The sequence below is a fragment of the Equus asinus genome, chromosome 24, assembly GCF_041296235.1.
Source record: "Equus asinus isolate D_3611 breed Donkey chromosome 24, EquAss-T2T_v2, whole genome shotgun sequence".
In the NCBI taxonomy this organism is placed as follows: Eukaryota; Metazoa; Chordata; class Mammalia; order Perissodactyla; family Equidae; genus Equus; species Equus asinus.
Window position 1 is genome coordinate 65,739,172 of NC_091813.1, and position 21,883 is coordinate 65,761,054.

The 21,883-nt window shown below is 41.8% G+C and overlaps 1 long non-coding RNA gene across 1 annotated transcript in view; it reads right to left on the reverse strand.

Moving 5' to 3' along the window:
- The window catches only part of LOC123279534 (uncharacterized), an 82,657-nt gene extending 62,075 nt beyond the window's left edge, over nucleotides 1-20,582 (reverse strand). Inside the window, exon 1 of the long non-coding RNA XR_011497722.1 lies at nucleotides 20,169-20,582. This is a non-coding gene — a long non-coding RNA (uncharacterized lncRNA). The remainder of the gene's footprint in view (nucleotides 1-20,168) is intronic.
- Between the last annotated feature and the right edge of the window lie 1,301 nt (nucleotides 20,583-21,883).

Below are 21,883 nucleotides of genomic sequence, written 5' to 3' on the forward strand. Positions count from 1 at the left end.
AAAAGGTATTTGCTGAATGAGGAAATGAAGGAGTTTGCCATTTCAGAAAATAGAATGCGTTTCCTTGTAAGAACAGTCCTTGGAAAAAGACTTTCAAATTTGAGTCACTTCATAGTGTTGCTTCTTGTTTGTTACTCAGTGAGTAATTTTATTTTAAACAAAAAATATTCTTTGGTTGAAAAGTCAATAAATTAGTATGAATCACAGCAGGAACAAGAAAAATTAAACTTCCTAGTATGGCTGACATTCACTTCTGAGTATAAATTTATGCTACTTTATATTTACTAGTAAAAAGATGATCTTTTAATGTGCTTTTCTGCTCCCTAGATTCACAATATTTAACAGTCTTTGTTCTTCAAGGTTTATTTTTCCTTTAAGGATTTTCAATCCAAAAGTTTAGTAAGTGGAGGATATATACAGTTCATGAACATATTTTAAGACTTTTGGGAAACACTCAAACAAAAGCTATTTTCAGGGTTAGGAAACAGCTTGTCTGAGTATTGCCAAGAGAATTTGGAATAACCTTTCTGTGGGATGCAAGGAAAGAGAAAGGCAAGAACTTCAACATTCTCAGTTCAAGGTTACAAGAGAACGTGGACAAAAAGTGTTTCTCATCCTGTTAACTCTTGGACACACAGGACATAAAAACAGTGTCTTCTTTCATTTAAAAAAATTTTAAACACACAAAGGGAAATTTTGACCCTTTTGCCTTTTAGCTTCTATGGGAGGGACCCACATAGATTTTGACCTCCTTTTCTCCTTCCCAGCGTCTTCCTGTGTGTTGAAGGAGCCTGTGTATTTAATGGATACCTGGGTGTCCACTGTATACAGACTGAGTTGGCCATGGGAGAGGAAGAGGGGGCCTCCAGATGTGGCGTGTATGATGGGGAACATCGCTGTAACATCAGGCCTTCCCTCTCGGCTACGAGCTGAAGGAGAAGAAAATGCTTCCCTTCTAACACGTTAAATATAAATGCCCTTTTTAAAAATGGGCAAAGATAGGTGTATGCTGGCAGTCAAGCCAGACAGTCAGCAATAATAAGTTCTTAGGCAAGGGTGACTACACCTCTCAAGAATTAGGAAGCTGCTTCTGAAGGCTGTATGTCTTGAATCAAATATTTTGCTCTATAATTGAGAACTTCAGAGCCTCAAGTACTATTTTGTTTGTATGAAAACTGCTATCTATTCTAAGAGTGTTGCATATAAAATAAGTGTATTATATAAATGAGGTAAGGATTTAACATAAAATAAAAATGTATTTAAGGAGTGCTTGCTTGCAGAAATACCATAATTCACAAACAGACCCGTAGACCCAAAGAGAATTTCAGATTAAACCAAACCTAGTGTGGCCGGCACCCCTCCAGGAGACGTGGACACTGCCCACTCAGCCTGTGGGGCTCGTCAATGTCCTCCGAGGTGAAGGAGATTTGCCAGGAACTGGGCACTAGAGTCAGGGAATCTCCTGGAAAGACAGGGCCAGCGTGGAGCAGCGGAACAGAGAAGGAGCAGAGAGAAGAACTGACGGTAAAGATGAAGCCCAAAAGTGTTGCTACGGGTAAAAAGGAATCGTGCTGTGAAAACGAAGACTCCTGTCTGTGGCAGTCCTGGCGCAGACCAGCCAGCCAACTCTTCTCTGCCCGATGCGTCCACGTTCGTGTACTTGGGAAAGCTTCCTCCTATAAGAATAATTCTCAGTTTTCAGAAAAGAACCTTAGAGAGCAAATAATCCACCTTATTCAGTTTATACTACTGAATACAAATAAATATATTTATTGAGTATGCTGTTACATAGAGAAATAACAGCACCACTAATTTTGTAAATTGAAAAATAATATACTAAAGCAAGAGACTGAAAGAAAGATTTTGAGGAAATCTAATGAATTTCTGCTTACAATTCACAAAGAACGAATATTGTATACAGCAACAGATATGCTAGGGCAAAGCTAATTAAGAACCAATTGCTGGGGGCTGGCCCAGCTGCATAGTTGACGAGTGCTCTGGCTCTGCTTTGGTGGCTGGGGTTCACTGGTTTGGGTCCCGGGCATGGACCTACACAGGGCTCAGGAAGCCACACAATGGCGGCATCCCAAATACAAAGTAGAGGAAGATTGGCACAGATGTTAGCTCAGGGCCAATCTTCCTCACAAAAAATTACAAAAAAAAAAAAACCCAATTGCATTCGCAAATTAGCCAAGAAACTATAGCAAATTTTACTTCAAAAACAGGGTCTTCCCTAGATTTCACTTCTTTAGGAGTAGTCTAACATCCTTCATCTGATGAGGAGGAAACCAAAGCCCACACTCCTGACATCACACAGCTACAGGAGGGACAAAATCAGCACTAGATCTCAGGCCATTTGGTGGCATCAGAAATCCAGATCTTTGTTTAGGATACAGTCTGTCCTGTATGTTTGCCCCCTCAAATCTCATTTTTCTATAATGCTTCCCTTCTTTGAAAGTGGCCATAATAGCCTCTATTTTTTTATATTTATATAGTACCTTGTATATATTTGTTTCTACTTCAAGCATTTGTTTGTATTTTATTAGAATCATTCACATAACCAAATTAAAGACTGTATTCGTTAGGATAAGCTATACTGCTATAACAAATAGGCCAGAAAATTTTAGTGAATTAAAAGCAATAGAAACTTATTTCTCACTCAGGCAACAGTTCAGGGCTGGTCACCCTGCTAGTGGGCCTGTCTCCCTGATCTATCGTGTGGCTCTTCCATCCTCCATGGACGCATCATCATCTGTGTCAGCTGGCAGGAGCTGAAGGAGACCAGAAAGGACCCCATAGGCACACTTCTGAAAAGTCCCAGTCCAGATGTGACCCGAGTCACCTCCACTCAAAGCCAAGGGAGAAAGGGAAGCGAATTCTGGGTGTCTGTCTAGCTATTGTCCTTTCACTAAAGCATGGGAGAGACTGGACACTGGTAGATAGCTGACGATCTTTGCCACCATCACCCTTTCAAATCCAGGACTTAAGGCTTAAGTCTTGGGGGGTCGGGCATGGAGTCAAATCTACAGCGGCATTTTTTTCCCTTGGATTTGTTCAATTCATCCATTATTTATTGAGGGCCTATTCTGAACTAAACACCATAATAATACATCCCTGACTTCTCAGGGCGTATATTAGCTAACAAAGAACACAAGGCTGTTCTTATTAAATAGGTTTCACAAACAATATTTTCAAAAATCAAACTTATACTCCAAGTTAAACTGAAATTAACTTCCATTATCGCCCAAGCACAAAATTAGTTTTTTTCCCAAATGAATCAGGCAATAATTTAATACACATTTCCTGAACATATACTTTGCCATAGGGCCCCTCTTCATCCGTCCTCTGAATACAAATGAAGAATCTCAAAGTTTCCTCTCTGGTTAGAGAACTAATAACACAAGGCAGTATTTCTTTCTCAATTTTAAAATCTACAATGCTGTTGCTACACACACAAGCTCAAGCCATTCCCTTCTCATATATAACTCTGATCTCCTTCTTTTTGGTTTTTGTTTTGTTTTCTGTTGGATGGCTTTTGTTCATAAAGAGTTTCTCTCTCTCCAACATACTACTTCGGCATCAAATGTTCCAGCTATATGTGATCATTTCTTGGTCTCCTCTATCACCAATCTCACTGTAGACAAAGCAAGACAGGCCACAGCCTTGGTCTAATTACAGCTTCGCCAAATGAGCACACACTGCATGGTGTCAGCCGCCCAAATCAACAGGCCACCCACCGAGAGAGTGAAAAAGAAGACACCGGCTCTCCCCACAGAGAACTGGCAGAGCTTTCGATGGAAATAGGAGATAACGGCGTTTTGCCATTGGAAAGTGCAAATCGTGCCTAGCACAGCAACACATATGCCATAACAGTCAATAAATATGACTGAAAGCATGAAGTAAAGCGAAAAATAGTGGTTTGACAGATGGGTGGCACAGCATCCTCCCCATATTCCTGAAGGAGCAATTCTAGGAAGCCTTCGTGGGAGAAAAGCACGTTTGCCTACGGATATACGACGGGACTTCCTGAACTGAGATTCAAAACACTTTTAAATAAAATGGTTGTGACACTCTAACTGGATTTCAAAATATGAAAAAACCATAATGCCTCTTTTTTATGACATGCTAACACTCTAAATGGTTTTTCACTTAGCAAAATTCCTAGTTAGTTTCTAAGTCTTCGTTTAAATTTTGCCAATTGGAAGCAAACAGAAACTTGCGGATGTGCTATAGATAAGCGATTCTCAAATGGGAGTGGGTGGGTGACTCTCCGCCTCTCTGCTGAGATAACGGAGCTGGGAATGCGCGGTTTGGAAAACCTCCCCAAGTGACCCACAGCTCCCCCACCCTCGGCCTCAGTTAGAACTACTGTTTCAGCCATGACTTAGTAACCTAAGACAGAGCTGCCGTCATAGATGTAGAAGACCAAGTCCAACACATAGAAGCCCTGTGAAGGAAAACAAGGGCCCGTGGAATGTCAATTGGCGCAGCCACTATGGAAAACATCAAGCATCAAAAATAAAGGCTCCTCAAAATATTAAAAATAAAACTCTCATATGATCCAGCAATTCCCCTTCGAGGTATATATCCAAAGGAAATGAATCACTATCTCGAAGAGATATGTGCATCCCATGTGCATTGCAGCAGTATTTACAACAGCCAAGACCTGGAAACAACCTAAGCATCCACTGATGGGTGAATGAATAAGGAAAAAATAGGGCCAGGCTGGTGGAGTAGTGGGTAAGTTTGAGAGCTCTGCTTTGGCAGCCCAGGGTTCGGGCATTTAGATCCTGGGTGCGGACCTACACACTGCTCATCAAACCATGCTGAGACAGCATCCCACATACCAAATAGAGGAAGACTGTATAAATGTTAGCTCAGTGACAATCTTCCTTAAGCAAAAATAGGAAGATTGGCAACACATGTTAGCTCAGGGCCAATCTTCCTCACCAAAAAAATAACAGAAAGAAAATGTGGTGTGTATATATGTACCTATGTATATATGTATCTACCTATCTATATACATATAATGGAATCTTATTCAGCCATAAAAAAGAAAGAAATATTGTTATTTGCAACAACACGAATGGACCTTGAGGGCATTATGCTAACTGAAATAAGTCAGATGGAGAAAGACAAATACTGTATGATCTCACTTACATGTGGAATCTTAAAACAAAAAAAAAATGAACTCATAGAAGCAGGAAATGGATTGGTGGTTGCCAGAGGTGGGGGGTGGGGAGTGGGGGAAACAAGCAAAGGGGGTCAAAAGGTACAAAATTCCACTTATAAGATAAAAACGCTGTGGGGATGTAACGTACAGCATGGTGACTATAGCTAACAATGCTGTATAGTATACTTAAAAGTTGCTAAGAGAGTAGGTCTTAAAAGTTCTCATCACAAGAAAAAAATAACTGTAACTATGTGAGGTGATGGATATTAACTAAAATTATTGTGGTAATTATTTTACAAGACATACATATATCAAATTATCATGTCGTACACCTTAAACTAATGCAATGTTATATGTCATTGATATCTCAATATAAATGGAGAAAAATGGCCCATACAAATTTTTTCTTTTCCTAGGAAGTTATAGAGAGACAAGGAGGTTTCAGAAGAATAGTCAATAAAAGGCAAATTTCTTAAAAAGACATCTGAGTGGGATGAGAATGAATGATTCTTATTTTATCTATCAGGAATCAAATTTTGCTGTAATTAAGAGATACCAGGAAAATAGTGATTTACACAAACAAGACTTTATTCTACCAAAAAAACTGGAAGTGGGCAGTCCCAGCTGACATGGCGGCTTCCTGAACTCTTCAGTGACCCAGACACCTTCCCACTCTTTTTGGCCAATCAATCCTAATGCTAGTAACTGCCTCCACCTCATCATCTAAGATGGCTGCTAGAGTTCCAGACATCACATTTGAGTTCCAGGAAGCCAGTAAGAGGGAGAAAAGAAGTGCATGTTGATTTACTTTAAAGAAGACTTCTAGGGAGAACCACCTAAAATTCCCCAACCTAGTCACACAATCTTATCTGGCTGCAATCGCACCTGGAAAATGCAGTTTTACTCCAAACGGTAAAGCGAAAAGATAAAATCAGATGTCTATATTAAAGGAGGAGAGAAGGGCAGTTGGGAAATAGCAGTTTCTGCCACAGAGACCTTTAACAACCTCAAAATCAGCACATAAAATTAAATTTATATGACATATCCTATAAATTGCAAATATATACAGATTTGCGTTAACTGAAAATCATTTGGAAAAAGACTAATCCAAATTTTTGGAATGTCTGAGATAGAATATGAAGGAAACATCAGTTTAAAGGTCAGTTAGGTTAGGATCAGTAGCCATATTTTCTGGTTAGTAATAAGGGCCATCTTCAACCTCAGAAGTGACTTTAAATTGTTTCCAATTATTTTTCCTGAGTTCATCAATCGCTACCAACTTTTTCTAAGCATTCAAAATGTGCTCGCTGCCCTGAGGTTTCAAAGTTACCTTACATGTCTATGATTTGTCAGGTAAAAAGAAAAGGACTTTCTCCAGGATTTAAGATAAACAGTCTCACCGTTTTTGGTAAAGTACCTCTTTTCTCTATGTCTGATTTCCACAACTTAATAATGAGTGATTGCAACATTAGCCAATGTCTTAAGATCAGGAATTCAGTGGAAGATGCTGGGAGGGATGAAATCCCAGGATAACAAGGTACAAAAGATGACTTTAAGCCACATATTGAACAAATAACCAATTTTTAACCGTCTAATATATTCAGAGATTTTAATGAATGATTAAAATCTTTGACAGGAACCCATTTCAATTATTGAAATAATACTCAACAAACTCCTTCCTTATTCAGTTTCACTTTGTAAATTTTTATTCTGTATAAGTCCAAAGTAAGCCAAAGAGCTTTGTCATTATGCTTCCATTGTTGATTTAACTAAATCGTAAAATCTGTTTTTATAACTCGAAATCCACACGGATCGAACTCACAAGAAATGCAAGTGAGTTTCATTGAGGACTTTAAATGAGAGAAAATGCTTAAAAAAAGAATTTGGATTAACTAGCACAACTTCAGGGTCAAAAACTTCCGAGAGCTTGTCCTACCCCCTACTCGGCTGCTCACTCCCAAGGACATAAGCTAGACCTCGTCATCACTAATTACTGCAGCCTTTCTATCATCTAAATTTTTTTTTATTAAGATTATGATAGTTAACAACCTTGTGAAATTACAGTTGTACATCATTATTAGTCACTTTGTAGGTACACCACTGCACCCCTAGTGCCCTCCCTCCACCACCTCCCCTTTCCCCTGGTAACCACCAATCCGTTCTCTTTGCCTATATGTTAACTACCACCTATGAGTGAAGTCATACAGAGTTCATCTTTCTCTCTCTGGCTTATTTCACTCAACATAATACCCTCAAGGTCCATCCATGTTGCTGTGAATGGGACGACTTTGTCCTTTTTTATGGCTGAGTAGTATTCCACTGTGTGTGTGTGTGTGTGTGTGTGTGTGTGTGTGTGTGTGTGTGTGTGTGTGTGTAGATATATATAGATATATCTATATATACACCATATCTTCTTTATCCAATCATCAGTTGCTGGGCACTTAGGTTGGTTCCATGACTTGGCTATTGTGAATAATGCTGTGATGAACATACGGGTGCATGGGACTTTTGGAATTGCTGATTTCAGGTTCTTAGGATAGATACCCAGTAGTGGGATGGCTGGGTCATAAGGTATTTCTATTTTTAACTTTTTGAGGAATCTCCATACTGTTTTCCATAGTGGCTGCACCAGTTTGCATTCCCACCAACAGTGTATGAGGGTTCCTTTTTCTCCACAGCCTCTCCAACATTTGTCGCTCTTGGTTTTGGATATTTTTGCCATTCTAACAGGCGTAAGGTGATATCTTAGTGTAGTTTTGATTTGCATTTCCCTGATGATTAGTGATGATGAGAATCTTTTCATGTGTCTATTGGCCATCTGTATATCTTCTTTGGAGAAATGTCTGTTTGTGTCCCCTGCCCATTTTTTGATTGGGTTGTTTGATTTTTTGTTGTTGAGCTGTGTGAGTTCTTCATATATTGTGGAGATTAACCCTTTATCGGATAAATAACTTGTAAATATTTTTTCCCAATTAGTGGGCTGTTTTTTTGTTTCAATCCTGTTTTCTCTTGCCTTGAAGAAGCTCTTTAGTCTTATGAAGTCCCATTTGTTTATTCTTTCGATTGTTTCCCTCGTCTGAGGGGTTATGGTGTCCGAAAAGATTCTTTTGAAACTGATGTCAAAGAGCGTACTGCCTATATTCTCTTCTAGAAGACTTATTGTTTCAGGCCTAATCCTTAGGTCTTTGATCCATTTTGAGTTTATTTTTGTGAATGGTGAAAAAGAATGGTCAATTTTCATTCTTTTACATGTGGCTGTCCAGTTTCCCAGCACCATTTGTTGAAGAGACTTTCTTTTCTCCATTGTGTGCCCTCAGCTCCTTTGTTGAAGATGAGCTGTCCATGGATGTGTGGTTTTATTTCTGGGCTTTCAATTCTGTTCCATTGATCTGTGCACCTGTTTTTGTACCAGTACCACGCTGTTTTGATTACTGTAGCTTTGTAGTATGCTTTGAAGTCAGGGATTGTGATGCCTCCGGCTTTGTTCTTCTTTCTCAGGATTGCTTTAGCAATTCGGGGTCTTTTGTTGCCCCATATGAATTTTAGGATTCTTTGTTCAATTTCTGTAAAGAATGTCATTGGGATTCTGATTGGGAGAGCGCTGAACCTGTAGATTGCTTTAGGTAGTATGGACATTTTAACTATGTTTATTCTTCCAGTCCATGTTCATGGAATGTCTTTCCGTCTCTTTATGTCGTCATCGATTTCTTTCAAGAAAGTCTTGTCGTTTCTGTTGTATAGATCTTTCACTTCCTTGGTTAAATTTATCCCAAGGTATTTTATTCTTTTTGTTGCAATCGTGAATGGGATTGAGTTCTTGAGATCTTTTTCTGTTAGTTTGTTAGCGTATAGAAATGCTACTGATTTATGTATGTTGATTTTATACCCTGCAACTTTGCTGTAGCTGTTGATATCATCTAAATTTTAAGCAGCCCACTTTCCAACCAAGAGTTCCTATTTTGGTAGTTTATTCCTTCCAGTACTCCAACTTCAACAATCCATTCACAGCGTCACCTTTTCACTGTCTCTTAGACCTCACTTCCCTTCTGACACAGCTAAAATTCCATGCGCAGTCACCGTAATTACACCCCTGAATATACCCTTAACCTTTCACCTCCTCTGCTTTGTTGGATTTGCTAGGAGAATCTCCAACCGCGGTTAAACGCATCTTTCCAACACTCCATATCTACCTCACATCCAGCTCAACGTGGAGAGAGAAAAATACACAACGACGTCAAATCTCCAAGAGCTCGTTACCCATCCTCTCTCCCAGTGGATGCCCTTGCTTCCAATTTTCTTTTTTTTAAGATTTTATTTTTGCTTTTTCTCCCAAAGCAACCCCCCGCCCCGGTACATAGTTGTGTATTTTTGGGTGTGGGTCCTTCTAGTTGTGACATGTGGGATGCCGCCTCAGCATGGCTTAATGAGCAGTGCCATGTCCAAACCCAGGATTCGAACTGGCGAAACCCCAGGCCACCGAAGCAGAGCACGCGAACTTAACCACTCTGCCACGAAGCCGGCCCCTCCTTGCTTCCAATTTTAATAAGAAAAACAGAAGTTCCCCAAACTCTCACTCTACCCACATCTGCCCACGTACCTCCATCTGTAGCCACATACTTTTTTCCCACTCTGTTCCTATAAATGTGCTCTCTGTGGTCCTATCAAAGATCAACATTTCCATTTGTACCACATCCCACCCCTTCTCACCTATTAAATGGCATCTCTCCAGCAATTCTCCCCTCTCTTACGCCTAATCAATTGTTTCCCTCCATTTTGGATCATTCCCATCAGCATACCAATAAGCTTTTATTTCACCCATCTTACAAAACAAAAACCCCCCACAAAAACCTTTTCAACCCCATTTCCCTGTCAGCTATCACTTCTCTGCTCATTACAGAAAAGCTCCTTGAAAGAGTTACCCACTCCTGCTGTCTCACTCTTCTCCTGCCATTCTCTCTTGGACCCACCTCATTCAAACTTCCCTCCAGGCCACTCTACCTGAGCTGCTCCCGTCACGGTCTTCCCTGACCTCCACACCGCTCTATGAATTCTCAGTCCTGACCCCACTTACCAGCACCAGAGGACACAGATGGCCATTCTTGAAATACTTGGTTCACTTTGCTTTCAGGATACCATACCTCCTGATCTTCCTCCTGTCTTACTGGCTGCTCTCATTTACTAGTTGTTGGAATACTCAGTCCCATTTGCGAGTTGTTGGATACTCCAGAACTCAGTTCCTGGACTTCCTATCTAGCCACTTACTCCCTTGGTAATTTTGTTCAATCTCAGGCTGATGACACCCAAACATGTATCCTTACCCTGTACCTCTTTGTTGAACTCCAGCCCCTTACATCCAACCAGCTCTTCCACAGCTCCACTTGGACATTGAATAGGCATCTCAAATCTCACACACCAGAACTAGACTAGTCACTCTATATATACCCAAAACCCGCACTCAGTTAATGCCAACTACTTTTCTATTAGTCAGGCTAAGCCGGGTTATGGTGCAGTATCAAACAAGCTGAACTTTTACCAGCTTCCAACAACAAAGATTTATGTCTTGCTGCATATCATCCGTGTGTCTCCTGCAGTTATAAACCACACTGGCTTAGCTCCAGGCACCAAACTGACAGAGCAGCCTTTAGCTGGAACATTGCTGGTTTTGTGACAGAAGGAACAAGTGACACAGAAACCCAGCACGGGCTCTTAAAGCTTCTGCTTACTGATTATGGGTCAAGCATGTCACATGGCCTCCAGATTTCAATAGGACAGAGATGTATTATTCTCCATAGGAAGGGACTCTACATTGAAGGAAACTGAAATATTTGGTAAACAGTAAAACAATCTACTACACCAGTCTCCAGTTACTCCAGCTAAAACTCTTAGCTCCCATCTTCTTCTCAAATCCAATCCATCAGTGAGCCCATAAACCACTTCTCAGTGTTAGCACCTGGCCCAAACCACCATCTCTGGGTTCCTTGCTGGTCCTCCTGTTTCCACCCTTCCCTCCTGGTCTATTCTCCAAGTAGCATCCAAAAGTGATCATTTTAAAACACAAGTCAGATCCTGTCATGCCTCTACTCAAAAACTCCCAAATGGCTTCCCATCTAACTCAGAGTAAAAGCCAGTATCTTTTAAACAGCCTTGTAAAATCTAACTTGATCTTCTCCTCTGTCACCTCTCTGACCCCACTGCACTCTTCTTCATCTCTAGCTCATTCTCTCCCAGCCACATGGACTCTGCGATCTTCAAACTTACCAAGTACTTTCCAGCCTCAGGACCTTTGTACTTGTGATCTCCTCTTCCTGGAATGCACTTCTCCCAGATAGCCACATGGCTCACTCCCTCATGTTCTTCAGGTGTTTGCTCAAATGTCACCTTCTCAGTGAGTCTTCACCTGGCCAATCTATTTAACAGTTCAGCCCAGCCCCTCACCATGTGCTTCCTCTCTCCTCTCCTGCTTTACTTGTGTCCATGGCACTCATCCCTATGTAACTTTCTGATGAATTTTTGTTTATCATCTCTCTCACTCCACCAGAATATACACTCCCTGACCACATGGATTCTTGTCTATTTTATTCATTACTGTAGGACAATAACATATACAACGACGTCTGGATCAGGTGACACTCAATAAACACTTATTTATTTAACGAATAAATTAATGAATGACAGAAACCATGGATAGCTTTGAGGAAGACAAAGAAGGATGTAACTTAAAGATGTGGAGAAAAGTACGGTAAACGTTAATAAATATTGTGCACGCACTCAAACTCAAGAGGCTTGCTGAGTTATTTGTCTCAAATTGAGGAAAATAACAAGAATCGGAGAGGAGAAATAACACTAAAAGTGTAATTTCTAAAACTATAAAATTAATGATCAAGGCAACACTATAAAGTTGCCTATTGGACTATTACAGGATACGTAATTTAAATTCGAATTTGAAAGTATATATGTTTTAATCCTCTATTTCTACCAAAGCAAAAGTGTAGACCATTTCATAAATAGCTGTATCACTCTTACTAGAAAATCAAAATTGCTTTCACCTCTGACTCCAGATTAAAAGATAAGCCTTTCGGTCGATGAATTACCTGCTTCCTAGGCACTCACTGCCCAGAAGAGGCTTTCTCAGCCTTGGAGCTGTTCGCATTTGGAGCTGAGTAATCCTTTGTTGTCGGAGGCTGCCCTTTGCATTACAGGACGTTGAGTAGCATCCCTGGCCTCTATCCACTAGATGCCAGTAGCATCTCCCCAGTTGTGATGATGAAAAATGTCTCCAGACATTGCCAAATTTCCCTGAGTTTGGGGCGGGGGGTGATGGTGCATTACTCCCAGTTGAGAACCACTGCCAGAGAGTATGACAATGCCTATAAAGTTAGCACTCCTGGATGGCTTCAAGCTATGACCCATAAAATGTATTGTGGGATTATTACAGAAGTGCAAGACCAAAACAGACAGGCAGATCCCATGAGTATGATTTAGAAAAACACTGAAAAGCTTGCCCCTGAATAAAGCATCCCTGATTTTATTTCCCTAGCTTTACTTTAGTTTGGCATTGTAGAGAGATGTGATCTGGAAGGTAGAACGCATTATTAGGCCACTTTGGTCACTAACTTGTTCGTGCGTCTCTGAGGAAGATTCACCCTGGGCTAACATCCATTGTCAATCCTCCTCGCTTTTCGCTTGAGGAAGATGAGCCCTGAGCTAACATCTGTGCCAATCCTCCTCTACTTTGTATGTGGGATGCCTCCACAGCATGGCTGACAAATGGAGTAGGTCTGCACCCAGGATCCGAACACACGAACCCGGGGCCACCAAAGTGGAGCATGTGGCACTTTAACCATTCAGTAACAGGGCTGGCCCCACTGATGCTTTAATAATAGTCTGGGAACAGAGTTGAGGACCAAGAGAGAGACAAAAAAGAGCCTTAACAGGGAGAAAGAAAGAAAAGTCCAGAACATGGGAAGAAGGCTCTGCAGTGGGGAATCCTGTTTATTTAAGGAACGACATGAGGTCTTTGGGTAGGATGAGAAACAGAGAGAAAATTCCATTTGCCAACAATTTATTTAGAATTGATTCTGCATAGTAACATCAGCTGAGGAAAAAATAAAACTGAAATAATCAATTAAAAATAATATGACAGTTTCTAACCAATATTAAATACTAAATTTTCCTACTATTACGGTCTGTGCTAATACGGTTCAAATTGAAAATAATTGAAAATGAAATTATTAAAAATAACAGGAACTCAGACATAAGAACACTGGTCAAGTCTGAAATCCTTTTAAAATCTACTTTTAAATTAACTCCTCAAGTATTAAAACTTTAAAAAAAAATCTTCTTAAGCCTTTTATGATTAAAAAAAATTTGTTTTCTTTTTCCTGGCAGTTGTTAAATTCTCAGACTTAATGTTTAAAAAAAAAAATGTAGTAAGATAACATCATGCGAGAGGGACCCTTACTACATGAGCATAACAGCCAGCAATGCTGGTTCAATTCTTTTGGAAATCAAAAAATAAGAGTTTTTAGATAGATATTTTAAAGTATTTGGTGATTTTAAATAAATACATTTTAACTACTTATAAAAAATATATTATCAAATTATTATATTCTATATTTCTTTCTCTCCAATAAAGACATTCCAGCATTGAAATATCTATGGTTTCTACAACTTAAATCCATTTTTCAATTATACATAGTAATTAAGGGAACTGGCATAAATAAATCTAAATGTATATATCATTAGAAAATTTACTCCAGTTTGTGGAGTAATTCAAATATTCTCAACTTCATCTGCCTTTGTACTAAAGCTATATTCAAGGAACAAAGTTGACTAGTTTGAGTTTCATTTTCTATCCTCATCCCGAAAAAATTACACAAATAAATTACAATTGCACCATAAGTAAGAAGTTAACGGAAATTGTTAAATTCCATTGATCTCTTGGGTCTACAAATTGGATAACTATTCTCTAAAATTATTCACTAGTTACAATTATTCGTACTTTAACATACTCTTAGTCTGACATCTAAATATAAATTGAGAAACCAAAAGATTTGCCTTCATTTGTTTCAAAAACTCTTGAAACACACTTTTGTTTAATATATGTCACTTTTACATGTTTACATATTATACTATGATTTAAAAAATGATTTTTCACCAGAAAAAAAAATAGCTTATCCATCAGTAGTATGAATTGAGGCTTTGAATTTAAGAAGAAAACTATGAACACAGACCAAGTTCTCAAGTATCCATTCATAGAGGATTCTCATTCGTCTGCCAAAAGTTGACTTTTAAAGAAACTGTATTAAAAAATAGAGCGAAAAGAAACGGACAGGAGATTCTTGCCAAACCGCTTGCAATGTGTATATTCTTCAAGATTTTTAAAGTCTCAGCTTCTATTTAGTTGTATTTCCAACTGTTTAGTTAATCTTTATTGACTTGTATATAATTCTCAGGACTAGGAACGTATCTGTGACTCGAGAGAAGTTTCCTGGTGTGCTAAAATGGACTGTTTACTTTCCTTTGCTAATTCTTGTGCCTTGTTTGGGATCTGGAAGTTTGCAAAGCCTAAAATAGTCACCTGGAACCCTGCACCCACAGGAGTGGGTTACTTTTGCTAGATGCATGTCCTACTTGAATCACAGAAAGAGCTGTTTTTGTTTTATTTGGGTTAGCACTAGTCAATTCTAGGAGAGATAAAAACCAAGAGCTCTGGAGCCTTTCTGTGGGACAGGGGACAATGACCAGAAACACCATGAGATGCATGGCACAGTGCAAACACAAGTTAAGAGGATGCTGTGACAAGCTGACCACCAGAGAGAGTCAGGCAAGGGCAGTTTTGATTGCACAGTGGCAAAATATTCACACTCAAAGTAGCGCAATCTGAATTATGAGGACCTACATTTAAGCGAAACAAAACGAACAAAAACTTGTGCTGTGTCCCCATCTCAGTAAATGTCACAAACCCAAGCCACATCATTTCCAATTCCTAGCCCCCAAAACCTATGCAGCCGTTAGTCATCAAGCCTTGTTGATCGTGCCTCAACATGTTTGTCAAATAAGGCCTCTCCCCTGCATTTTCATTGCCATTGCCTTGCTTAAGGCTTTATCCCTTTCCAGCCACGTCATGACAGTCCCACCCTGCAAACTCTACTCTTGCTTCAACAGACTGTTTGCATGGACTAGAAACACCAAGAACCGTTTGGCTGTTCCTTGAGTTGGACTTTGTTACCTCTATTCATCCTTCAAGGCCATCGACAGCCCACACTTTCAGCAGAATTCACCCCCCTCTTTTGAGCATCCCCCTAGTAACATACTTGTACTGACACCATCGTCCTACCACAAGATTTACAATTAGATGAAGACAATGCTTTCTACTGAGGACAGGACTTGTCTCATTTCTATATCCAGCCCCTGTAACAATGTCCAGCACTTGATTAATGCTCAATGATTTATTTTAGTTTAAATAATCAACTGACCACAGAACTGATCAAACAATGAACTACTCAAAATTAGCCATTTGAGGGAAAGGTATGCCTTGGTAACCTATATAGGATTTGGTCTGGCTTCAGCGTTCTGCACAATCTTCATCCAGCTTTAGAATATCCTCGTAAGCTGGGGATCAATTCAACTTAGAAGAAACCCAAGGAAGAATGTGACTTGGAGTAAAATCTTCATTCCTAGCAGTTGCATTGATAAACCATCAGCTCCCCAGTCTGAACAGTAGATGGTTCTCAAGGGTAACGCCCCTTCGCACTTCTCACCCCAGCACGCGGACAAGCGCTGGCATTGGAGGAGCCTCTCAAAGAAAAGCTGATAACAGGGAAAACTAATAGAACTCACTTCCTCAGTCTGAACCTGCTTCTCTCTTATATTGACTTTTATTTCCCTAAATAGAAGAGCTTCCCATACGTCATATACATTTACATATTTCATCGAGAACAAGAAATATCAACTGGCTGGAACTATAATTACAACATATTTTCTTTTCCTCAACATGATGAAAGGTATTTTAAGTACCTCTTTATGGGCCCTTTTCTAAGCACTGTACGTAACTGGTTAAGAAACCACGAAAATCATTTAAGTATTTCTAATGTCTATAAATAATAGTAATATTTAACATTGAATACTGTTATAAATGTTACATCTATTTACTCAATTAAACATTAATAAAGCCCTTTTGTTAAGAATTCTTTTTAGCCTCATTTTACCGATATAGAAAATTAAGAAACAGAAAAGCTCAATGATTTGGGCACATTACATAGCTAGGATGTGGCAGAGCCTGGACTCAACCCAAGCCCGTGTGGCTCGGAGCCCACACTCTTAATCACCATCTAAGCTTTGTGGGGGGAGAGGGTGCAGGAGGGGCAGGGGAGAATTGCCACCAAGCTGTTCAGCCAAATTGTATTCTTCGGTAATAATATGCATCACCTTTCAACGTTTCTGTTCCTTCCACGTTTAAACTCCCCGGTGTATACGTATCTGTGTATAGTCATATATGTAGGTATATACATATATATATTTTATGCTGAATTATGTAGAATCGTTTTTCTAGGATGGAGAAATATACAAAATGCACAAATACATTTTGAAGAGGGAGTAAAAAATACTTTTAAGTATTCTCGAAGTCTTAGAAATTACAAGTTCAGATATCATGAGATTAACGAAAAATAACCACAATTTTTTAAATTATCCTTGGAACGAAAGAGGTGGGACGTCAATACACTAGCATTTAAATTCTCAGTTTTGGGAGAAATTGAGTTTTCCTTAAGGCTGTGAGCCCTTTTCCATTAGCAGTGAAGCTGAGCATCCCCCTGCATCCTCTTCTGCCCTCAAGTGAGAACTGAGTTATGACTGGCTGTCTCAGGGAGAAAATGACGATTACAGGACATCAGATGGGGTGGGCTGGGGGGTGGCTGAGGACAGGCCTGACATGTAGCTTGTAAAGTGCAGCAGCTGTGGCCTGTTTTCACTAATATCTGACATGCTTCTCTGGCCACTTGCCAAATTGAGCTGTACCCAGGACCTCTCCCATCCTTCCTGTGCCTCCAGGACCCTTTGTGACTGCTACTTGAGACTGCAGGCCACTCCAAATCAATCCCCTCGGTTCCTTCCTCCGCTTAATGTGCAAGCATCCCACCCTAATTAATTAACCCAACACCAACCTCACCCAGGACCTTCCCACACCATGCCCCTTCATGCGGCCCAGAAACCTCAGCACATTCCTGACTCCATCACTTGTCAACTCCCTTTCTGTTAAACACCAGTGTCCCTCTCCCTGACCTGGCCTCTGATTTGATCTCGCTTTAAAGTCTCCCACTTTAAGAGACAGTAACAAATGCTGCCTTTTTCCTGTTTGGTTTGTTTATTCGCGATCGCCCGACCTATTACAATGAAAGACCCCGGGACTCAGACGAGGAGCCCTGGAAGATGCTTTACGAATCTGATAAGCGGATAAACTCAACCCTGGATTTGTAATGAAGCCTCACGTTTCCCATTATTAAGTGCGTGACCTCAGGCGAGTTTCTCAAGCTCTTGTCACTCATTCAAACACTTCTTGAGTGCCCATGACCATGCTAGGTTCTGTTCTAAAAGCTGGTGCCGCAATTAAAAAACAACAAAAATAAAAACACCTGCCCTCGGTGAAGCTTATATTTGAGAGAGGGGAGACGACCATTAATAAATAGACGAGTAAACACACTATTGGAGGAGGAGGAAAGGTGGCAACTTGGGACGGAAGCCTCAGGAATTCCCTGATGGGATGGGGACCAGACCTCAGGAGGTGGGAGAAGGGACGTGTGGCTAGCTGGGGACCAGGACTGCCAACAGAGGAAACTGGAAGTGCAGAGGCCGTGAGCCAGGAGGGCCTCACCTGCAGGGTGGGAGGCCCAGCGGAGAGACAGCGACAGCCAGCGGAGAGCCGCAGGTAGCGGGAGGTGATGTCAGTGGATGGGGGACCAGAACGCCGAGGGCCTCGTGCGGGTTTTTCTCTGACTGCAATGGGAAGTCACTAGAGGGTACTGATTAGAAGAGTAACATGATGTGACTTCGCTCTGAACAAACCTCAACTAACGGCTTTGTAAAATGGGAAAAATAATAAGAGTGGTTAAGACCAGACTGCCTGCTCCAGTCCCACTCACCAGCAGGGTGACCTGAAGCTAACTAGTTAACCTTTCTAAGCCTCCATTTTCTGAATTTAAAGTAGAATTGACAGCAGTTCTATGGTCTAAGACTGTTATGACAATAAATTAACTAGTGCATGTCGCTGTGGTGCTTAGCACGGAGCCCACACAGCACAGGGAGAGGCCCGATACTCGCTGAGGTTCTCAGGCTGGTGAGAATCAGGGGCCGTGATGAATGCAGAGGACGCAGTATGTTATTCAGCACAGTGAGCACTTACATGTCGTCCTGGCATTATCAACCACTAACCCGCTGGCGGTACTTTGCACATTTAAAAATTTTACAATATCACCCTTAAAAAGAGAGGAGCAAGGGGCCGGCCCAGTGGCGTAGTGGTTAAGTTCACCTGCTCCACTTTAGCAGCCTGGGGTTCACAGGTTCAGATCCTGGGTGCGGACATGCACACCACTCATCAAGCCATGCTGTGGTGGCGTCCTACATACAAAATAGAGGAAGAATGGCACAGATGTTAGCTCAGGGACAATCTTCCTCACCAAAAAAAAGAGAAAGAGAGAAAGAGAAGAGCAAAAGTACATGGATAATTTTCCAATGTCTCAGAGGATCAATGTAGCATTAATGGAGTGCCACTCTGTGCAAAATACACTACTAGGCACTGGAAAGCCATATGAACTCAGGTGAAAAGGAATACAGATATGGTTAGAGATGGATGGAGACAAAGAGATAAAAAGATTGATCAGTAGCTAGATTAATAGATAGATACACTTATATATATATCTTAAAATATACACAATTTTTTTCAAGGAGGAAAGAGACTTGGTTGAGACAAGCTTCTATGTCTGCTGACTCCTGTTGTGCAGACAAATCAGAACTGGTCTCCTGAAAGGAAGAAATGTGGATGCTCCCTGGTCACACAGATCTGGAAGCCCATCTTGTCCGCAGGAGCGATTGCACGCCCCCCGGGCAGCAGCTGGGGGTCCTGGAGGCCTCGTGGTTCCTCACAGCCCTGCTTCTCCTTGCCTTCTAAACTCTAAAGGTGGGCTTACCTCTCAAGCGATACAAAAGTTACAACATGACTAAATTAAAACAGGTTCTTGTTAGACTTCTGATCCTCTACTCTTTATCTCTTCCTTCCTCGCCTGTTTATTTTGGCGCCCTGCTTCGCCGGGGCCCTAGGACGCTCTCTTAACGCCTCTTCCTCCGGTAGTGACCAATTGTACTAAAAATCCGTTATACTCTTCTGTCTTAATGGGAATCAAACTCTTTGCTTAATGGGACTCAAACCATCAAAAGAGGTAGATAAAGCCAGGGAGAAGCGACATTTAGACCTCCGCCTGACAGAGACGCATGATCAGAATCAAATAATCAAATGCAAAACATCAAGAAATTGGGTGTGCCCTTTTTAAAACACAATCTTAGCAAGGGCACAGTTAGACATCTTAACTTCAGGGGCACTTTACTCCCAGATATATTGATTTTGTTTATGCAAAGGCTTACCCTTGCCTGCAGGGGTAAGTGGGGGAAAATGAAAACACACAAGTGCTCAGTCGTCTTTATCCTCCCGGTTGATTTAAGAACACCTGAGAAGAAACCGTGGCCCCTTTAAACGGCATGTAAGGACCAGTCTGCTCCTCTTTTCCTAATACACTCCCGCCCTGTGCGCTAGGGGTGGGAGGAGAGGTAGGGGAGCGCCTTTAACCCGAGAATTCACAGCTTCTCCTTGCCCTCTACTTTAACACGTATGCCTTCGCATAACTACCCCCGTGTTCTTGTTTTCTCTTCCAGGCGAGGCCTCCCTTCTAGTTCTACCCCCCCTCCTCTTCTCCTCCAGAGGGCGCCATTTCCACGGGGTACTCACGTTGAGCTCCTGGGTTTGCGGTTTGGTTTGGGTAGGGAAAGCGCTGTCTTGCGTCTGTGCCAGGCGCCTTGTGCCGTCCCTGGCCCCTTCTGCCCGGCACCGCTCGCCCATCCTCGGTCGAGTCAGGGCTCCGTGGGGGCGCGCGGTCCTCGTGCTCCGGCTCCTGGGGGAGCTCCAGCCAGGCTGCCCCGCGCTCCCCGCCTGCGCGCTCCCCGCCTGCGCGCTCCCCGCCATGTACCCCTTGCTTCCAGCCTGCGCGCTCCAGGTACCGCGCGCTCCCGGTGCTCACGGCTCCCCGCCTGCGCGCTCCCGATGCCCGGAGCTCCCCCCCTGCGCGCTCCATGTACCGCGCGCTCCCGGTGCTCACCGCTCCTAGCCTGCGCGCACCCCCGGGGAGCCTCACCTTGGGCGCAAACCTCACGGAAACCTGCACCTACACAGCCCTGTTGTCAGCTCTCTCTCAGCCCCGACCTGGAATTTCTCCCCTAGGAGAGAAGTTGGGACACAGGCGTTCCATTGCTACTCCTGTTACCTTCCAGGGATGGAAGGGGCCCACTTTCCCATTCTAGCTGCAATCCGACCTTTCCCCACTTCCGGGTAGCTCAGCCTCTTTCCTAGATCTATTAAGATGGGTGAGGAGCCGGGAGAGAGGTTGGCAAGTCAATAAGGCAACATCACTTGGAACGTATTCCAAAACCTCACCTCATTTGCTTGAGTAGAGTACTGAGGGCCTAGAACGTGCTGTCTCTGGTTATAGTATTTCTCCTGCACTGTGCTGGCGGACTTTGAGAACAGAGCTGCTTCTGTTCTCTCTTTGAATCCTCAAAGGTACAGCACACAGCCCAGGACTTGGCACCGGGTCATTTGATGATTGACAAATAATGATCTAGGTGGAGATTTGGGTGAGTTTTCACCTTTGCGTTCTTTCTTTTGTTTGAACTTGACCGGATAAATGGAAGCACAAGAGACAAATATTTACTATCTTGTTGAAAATCTTTACATCGTAACCCCATTCATACATGCAAATATTAGTAAGACCATGCTAACTAAAGTATCTGTCTCTTGACTGTTATCAGCAGTAGGAGGGAGCATTTTTGCTTTTTAAAAATTTTAACACATTCCAAAGAAATGTGTCAAAATAATTATTATAGCATCTTACCAGTTTTCTTTTTTTTTTTTGGCTTAAAACATCAGAAGTGTATCATTTACAGTTCTGAAGGCTAGAAGTCTGAAATCAAAGTCTTGGCAGGGCCATGCGCTCTCCCAAAAGGCCCCAGAGGAGGGTCCTTCCTTGCCCATTCAAGCGTCTGGTGATTGCCGGCGGTGGCAGCCATTCCTTGTTTTGTGGCTTCCTAACTCCTGTCTCTGCCTCCATCTTCACATGGCCATCTTCCCTTTGTGTCTGTGTCCAAATTCCCTAGTTTTATAGGGACATCAGTCGTTGGATTAGGGCCCACCCTTATCCAGTATGACATCTTAACCTGACAACACCTGCAAAGACCCAATTTTTAAATTAGGTCACAGTAACAGATTCTGGATAGATATGGATTTGAGGGCAACAGAAACAGTGTTCAATGCAACAATTATGTTTGGGGATTTTAACACTCCAGTCTCAGTAATTGAAAGAATGAGTTGATAAAAATGAATAAGGAGGGGCCGGCTCCATGGTCGAGTGGGTAAGTTCTCGCACTCCGCTGCAGCGGCCCAGGGTTCGG